Source organism: Myotis lucifugus, unplaced genomic scaffold (assembly GCF_000147115.1).
Source record: "Myotis lucifugus unplaced genomic scaffold, Myoluc2.0 scaffold_55, whole genome shotgun sequence".
NCBI classification, from domain to species: Eukaryota; Metazoa; Chordata; class Mammalia; order Chiroptera; family Vespertilionidae; genus Myotis; species Myotis lucifugus.
The window spans coordinates 1,053,873-1,061,132 of NW_005871103.1; the positions used below are offsets into that span (position 1 = coordinate 1,053,873).

The 7,260-nt window shown below is 50.4% G+C and overlaps 1 pseudogene; it reads left to right on the forward strand.

Annotated features, from left to right (window-relative positions):
• Positions 1–211: 211 nt before the first annotated feature.
• LOC102430202 lies at positions 212–4,785 on the forward strand (annotated as a pseudogene).
• The last annotated feature ends 2,475 nt before the right edge of the window (positions 4,786–7,260 follow it).

Consider the following 7,260-nt stretch of genomic DNA (forward strand, 5'->3'; position numbering starts at 1 on the left):
TAGAAGGCTATACAGACAACAAGAGTGGTTTATATATAAGAGGCTGAAGGTGGGAAATTGGGTCAGGGGTCAGGAAATTGGGGTCAGGAGTTAGAATAAAACTTTTTTTTAATTTCTGAATCATCTGAATATATGACCAACTCAAATACCATAATCAAAATAAAGAGAATATTTAACATCGTCTAAAATGCATGAATCTCAGAGAACGCCCATGCAAGTGTGCAGAACGCCAGGCCCTGTGGCTTGGAGCGCCCCTTGTCTCTGGGTTCCGGAGTTTGAGGCACCAGCAGTTTGCCCTCCAGATGCTGCGTGGAGTGAGCTGGACCATTATGCGGTCCAGAGCCAACGCTGTACTGTCAGGCCATGGCTCGCATTTTGGGCACGCTGGGTGCGGCCATTGGGACAGCAAGGTGACCAGGTACAGAGCCCAGCCTACACCTCCTATTTCAGCTTCAGAAGCAAGCGTAGCAGCTATTGGGGTAAGGACAGCACAACTACCCCCATGGCTGCTGAATTAGGCCTGAGTGTCTACTTGCCACTCAGAAGGGGGACATGGGTTGCTATGGAAACAAGAGGAGCTTCGGGCTCTGGATACTGAGGGTTGGGCCCTTCTCAGCTGCACAAGATCTGCACATGGAAAGGGAAGGGAAGATCTTGACCCTAGTCCACATGTGCTGTCCCCACCCCGGCCCGGGAAGCCTGAGAGGTTGGCCTTTAAGGTGTGCATACATGCCCTAACCGGTTTGGCTCAGTGGATAGAGCATCGGCCTGCAGACTCAAGGGTCCCAGGTTGCGGGCATATACCCAGTAGGGGGTGTACAGGAGGCAGCTGATTGATGTTTCTCTCTCATCGATGTTTCTAACTCTCTATCCCTCTCCCTTCCTCTCTGTGGAAAATCAATAAATTATATATATATTTAAGGTGTGCATACATCTCTTGCTGCGATCCTGGCCAAAGCCCTCCAGCAGCTTGCAGCCACGTGACCATTTTGGGGACCTGAACACAGCCTCCATGTGATCATTCTATGTGACCTGAACACAGCCCCATGTGATCATTCTGGGGACCTGAACATGCCCCATGTGATCATTCTGGGGACCTGAACACAGCCCCATGTGATCATTCTGGGGACCTGAACATGCCCCATGTGATCATTCTATGTGACCTGAACACAGCCCCATGTGATCATTCTGGGGACCTGAACATGCCCCATGTGATCATTCTATGTGACCTGAACACAGCCCCATGTGATCATTCTGGGGACCTGAACATGCCCCATATGATCATTCGTTCTGGGGACCTGAACACAGCCCCTGCCCCATTGATCACTGAGATGCAGGTGACCTGGCAAGGCTCCGCTGACCTCACTCCTGACTGTGGTTGGGCTCAGCCACCCAACCAATGCTGTTTTGTTGTTTGTTTGTTTGTTTGTTTGCCCAGGGGCAGCTTCCTTCATGGAGAAACAGAGCTTAATAGGAAATACTGTTCTCAAAGCACTGAGGATTGGTTATTCATTCAATGGACATCACTGCCCCTACCTTTGGCTTGGCCTTGAGTCACAGACTGGGGACCAGTCACCACCAGTTCTGGCTCTGAGCCCCTCAGAGCTCTCTGCATGGTGGGCTACGGACACATGACAGCCCCTCATAGAATAGTGTCTTCAGGGCTGAGGCAGAGGTGGTAGCCCCGGCAGCTGGGGAGTCAGAAGTGTCACTCCTGGGCCCACTGGACTTCAGGAGAGGCATCTGGAATGTGGGAATCTTCAAAGGTGAGTGGAGTAGAGCTTCGGGGCGAGGGGAGCAAAGCCCTCCAGCATGAGAAAAGGCTGCAGGTGGAGAGTTCGCCTGATGTGCATAACGAGCTGCAAGTCCTGTTCTTATTAGGGGTGACCTGGGAAGGGCGGTGAGGGGCAGGAGATGGGCTGCTTCGGGAGCCAGATTTCAAGCGCCTTGAACATCACATTGCCTTGATCACTTCCTAATCCACTATGTCTCCTGCTCATAAACCTTCAATGCCTCCCTCTTACCTCTGGCTTTCCAGGCCTGGCTTTCAAGGCTCTTTCTGGTCTGTGTCCAGCCTCTGTTTTAGTCCTCAGTCCCCCTACACACTGTCCACTCTTGCAGGTCATCTTCTCTCTGCCATTGAAAAGTAATTCTGATTTTGGCTTTCCTCACCATACCCTGAATTGGTGGGCATCCCCTCCCTTCTGTCTTTTTGCTTGCATGAACCTCTCATTTCTGAGTCCTTCTAGGTCATTGGTTCTCAAAACCCAACAGCACATTAGAACAAGGAGCTTTTGCAAAAATATCAATACCTTGACCAATTAAATCAGAAACCGTTGGGTCTGGGCCAGGGTAGCAGTACGTTTCAAAAGCTCCCAGGCTGATTTTATTGTGCAGTCAGGTTTGAGAGCCGCTGCCCTGCAGGCTAGTTCCCCTCCTGGGTGGGGCGGGGGCGGGGGATGTCAGTAACTTATGCTGGCACAGCTCAGCTCAGCTGGGCTTGGCTCAAGAAGGGCCTCTAGGAAGATCCCTTGATTAGTTTGCAGAAGAGCCACGTAAACACGGAAGCTCCCACCTAGAAAATGAGCAGAAATGAGATAACGGTGGTGGGGAAGGGGGTGTACACTGCAAAGTATGAGCCTTCCTTCCCTCCCGACCTTATTCCTCGGCAGACATTCATTCAGACGGTTCTTTCTGCTTCTGAGGACAGTGTCATGGACCTTTATGCCTTCTCTCCTTAGTCCAGCGCTATCTTAGATAAGTGCAATTCCTACCTTCTTTCTTCCAGGAAAGAGAACTGACAGTCCCGGGTCACATGACAAACACTGTCCAGAGTAGCAGGACGTGCCCACTTCCCACAAGACCAGCTTTTCTAGGCTTCTCATCTCCCCAAATGGCACCATCATCCTCTGGGCTGCTCTTCTCAGAGCCGGGGAATCGTTAGTGTTGTCCTTCCTCCCTTCCCCTCCCTTCCCACATTCATTTGCTCAGCAAGTACTGTAGAGTCCAGCTCCACATCACCTCTACATTCCATTTTTCTCTGTCTCCTCTGGTGCTCCCCTAGTCTAAGCGGCCATCATGTCCTTGCACGAACTACAGTGGTCATCTCCTGCTGCTACTCTGGCCCCCAGTTTAGCCTCCCCTCAGGATCCCCTCCCTCCACAGGCCCATCACAGCCTCTGCCTGGGTTACTGCAGCTCAGCCCTTACGTTTCAGCTCCAGATCACTTCCTAGAAGTCTCACTGATCCCAAGAACGAGCTCAGGTCCCCGCGTTGTCCCTAGCATCCTATCTGGCATGTCATCAGTGTTCTGTGAACATTTGTTGCATTGAATGAGTGGGATGGGCGGTGAGGGCTTTGACACAAGATAAGCCAAATAGTGCCAGCCGTCTTCCCAATCCTGGCCCCAGCCCTGCTTTCTAGAGGCAGCCACCTTAGCTTCCTCTTTCCCATTCTCTTGGGGAGCAATTCTAAGAACTGCTTTGATTACACAAACAACAAAGCAGGAAGGATGGACACGGAATCCAGCTCTGCCAGAGTTGGGCTGTGTGACCTTGAGCCGTAGTTTTTGGAGCAAACACATTTTCTTGGCTAAAATGAAGCAGCTGGTCTAAGTCCCTTCCTGTTCTGGGCATCTAGCTCTGCCTCACCCTTCCCCAGGAATGCTTTCAGGAGGACCCAGGATGCAAGTGGATGTCGGCCTGCTCAGTAACCTGGATGGCCGGGCTGGGTCCCACACAGGCCTCTACTGATACCTACGGCTGCCTCCACCCACAGCAGGAGGGGCCTTCACCTGCTGGTCGATAGTCATCGGCACCCGCCATCAGAACTATGGCTCCCGGATTACCTGTGTGCTGGGGACAGGCCCTGGTCCTAGACACCTCCCAGGCCTCCTTCCTCCTGCAGAGGTGATGGGCTCTGACCATTGCCCCATGGGTGCAGTCTTGAGTGTGTCAACAGACACCTCTGTGCCAGCAAAACAGTGCCCACCTCTTTGCCCCCGCTTCCTCCCTGAGTTGTCAGGCACCCAGCTCAAGGTCCTGCACTTCAGTTCATCCCCAACAAGAGCCTGTGCCCAAGCAGTCAGCGCTGAGCTCGGCAATAAATCCAGGGACAAAGGCGCCAAAACAAAGCCTGTGTGCGCTTGACCAGGCCTCCCCCTAGTCAGGCCGGCTCCAGCAGAGGCCAAAAACCGATGAGCTACTTCCAGCCATCCTCCAGCCGTCCCCAAGCTCCACCCAATTTGGAGCTTCCTAGCCTGTGTGCCCTTGTGACTCCAAAGACCCCAGGAGATAAGGTGGTGGGCAAAGGGGTGGAGGGGCAGGCCAAGGCTTCAGAGGTCTAGGGGGAGAAGGAGGCAAGGACCTCACTCTGGAAGTCTGTGCTGGAGCCCCCTGCCCATGACCCTCTGCAGGGGCCACAGGGAGCCATGTGTGATATGAACTGTGAAGAAGCCAGGACCCAACCAAGGCCACCACGTGTACATGTGTTCCAGGCCTGGAGTCCTTCCACGGACCCCTCGTCCCGCGGCAACTTGTTCCTCTGGAGCAGGCCCAGCTGGGCCCACCCAGTGCAGGGAGGTCTGCTGGTCAGCCCTGTACGCGAGCTGAGGCCAGCACCTTCCTACACTGCCACGTCCTCCCGCAAGGCTTCCTTCCCCTCCCCACCCCTCCTCCTCCTCCCCCTTCCTCAGGACCCTTCTGTTTCCTCCTCTCTTCCTCCTCTAAGGCCTCTCTCCCCTCTCTTCCTGCCTAGCTCCTCATTGGGGAGCTGCTTGTGCCTTAATGCTGCAGCCAGTCCCCACCCACTTCCCACCTTCCTGTGAGAAGCACACAGGAACCAGTTGTTCTGGGCACTGTAAACCTTTCCCTTCCTTGCTGGGAAGTGTATCTGTGCCTCAATAAAGTCTTTGTTTTTGTTTTAGTGCAAAATAAAATAATAAAAAAAAAAACACCTTTCGTTTTGAACATAGTTCTGGTGTCATGCTGGGTTATAAACCTTGAGGACAGGGCATGGCCTATGACCACTGTGACCAGGGAGCCAGCCGTGTGTCCTACTCTCAACCAGGGAATTAAATGCGTACTTTTTACTGAACCAACGAATAAAGGAATGAGCTTGCTGCTTTCCAGTACAAAGAGGATGATCATTAGCTGACTATCAAAAACTATCAAAGAACCAAGCAATGATGAAAACAGTGACATTTTCATTTTTAAAATGGGAAATAGAAAGTTGACCACTGAATTAAGAGCTCAATGACCTAAAAGGGGAAAAGGGAAACTGAATGTATTCCTTCTGTGAACTCTATAGGATACTTTAATCCAGCTTCCTTTTAGGGATTTACATGTGAAACTGAAGCCCAGTGGTGCTCCCTCAATGGGCTGGGAAGGAGCCACTCCCCCATCCCATCAAACCAGGTTTCTCCACAGAATGGTCCACTCTTTCCTCATGACCAAGCAATCCCTGGAGAATGGGGGCAAATCACCCAGACAGATGACTGGTGAAATGACTTCTATGCCAATAACAATGTGTTCATCTACAATATCACTTCCCAATCCACAACAATTTACACAAAAATGCCACCCTCCTCACGGCGGCGTGCCTGATTTAGAGATTGGGCATCTGTTTCAGATAAAGGGTCCGAGTGGAACAGCAATCTCTGTTCTGACCAAACAGAGGAATCCTTTCATAAATCACTGTCAACCTGTCAGACATCTCACACGGAATTTCTTTTGAATCCAGGCACAGTTTTCTTTTCCTCAGAGCTTGTCCTGCGTGTTGTTATCAAGACCACGAAATGCATACTTCAAGCTTTTGAAAGACTCCAAAATAGCAGTAGTAAACCTAGTAATCAGTCTATGTCTCTCTCAGTTTACCCCATAATAAGACCCTTTTAGCCCTGGCCAGTGTGGCTCAGTTGGTTGGAGCATCGTCCCATACACATTCGGGAAGCAACTGAACAATGTTTCTCTTTTTTTCTTTTTTTTTTTAAATATATTTTATTGATTTTTTACAGAGAGGAAGGGAGAGAGATAGAGAGTTAGAAACATCGATGAGAGAGAAACATCGACCAGCTGCCTCCTGCACATCTCCTACTGGGGATGTGCCCGCAACCCAGGTACATGCCCTTGACCGGAATCGAACCTGGGACCTTTCAGTCCGCAGGCCGACGCTCTATCCACTGAGCCAAACCGGTTTCGGCGATGTTTCTCTTTCACATCGACGTTTCTCCCCCTCTTTCTTCCTCTTTCTAAAATCAATTTTATAAATCTTTTCAGGAGGAAATGTTTAATAGCCAATGTCCTCAGAGAGCCTCCAGCTCAGGAATTTGCAAACAAATGGAACTGACTTGGTCACTCCTTGTTCGCTTGCCCAGAGCAGGCATTACTCATTGATCAGTCTCTTCCCACGGAGTTTGCGTGAGGTCTGTTGTTTGTCTCAGCCCAAGTCCCAGGTGAGCTCTAGGGGAGCAGCAATGAACATGCAGGATGGCATAGCCCGATCCGATCACTTTTAAGATAACAGAACTGAGCCGCAGCGGGAAAGAGACGTGGCCGTGGTCACACAGTGCGTCAGGGATGCTCCTGAGCATGTCCCTAAGCACTGATCTCAGTATTGTCCTTTCTCTCCACCAACACGTGGCTTGCGTTCAGGAGGCCAAGTATGAGCTTGTTGAGTATGTGTGGTTTTTCTTGTGTTTTTCAACAGAGTTATCTCTTTTTCCTTCAAAAAAAAAAATCCTTGCATACCAAAATAATCCCGGTTAACTGTTTTTCAAATAAAGAATTTACTAATCATTCCAATATAAACGATTCAGGAGTTACTAGCAGCCTGCTGCTCTAAATATCATTTTGTTTTAGTGATGATCTCCTTTTTCCATAAAATATGCATCCTCCTCAGTGAAGAAGGGGTAATTGCTTTAAGCAGGAAATTACTTTTCATCTGGGCTGACACCAGGGCTGTGGGATGAGCTTGGATCATGGACAATACCCTCCCCAAAGCTGCACAAGGGCATGGTAAAGCCGCAGGGCCCTTTAATCAATTCATTACCGTGTTTATTACATTTCAGCTGGGCTTTATTTTTTCTTTTGCTTCAGCAAAGATTCTGAGAATTATAGGACGTCAGAACCAGATGGGCCCTTCCTTTCATTCAGTTAGACAAGTATGAGAAAGCAGGGGAGTCCTGGATATGATTTGCCCAGGGTAACACAGCGAGGGCCCAGCTCTCTTAATTCTAAGCTCCTTCCAACTCCGCACCCCACA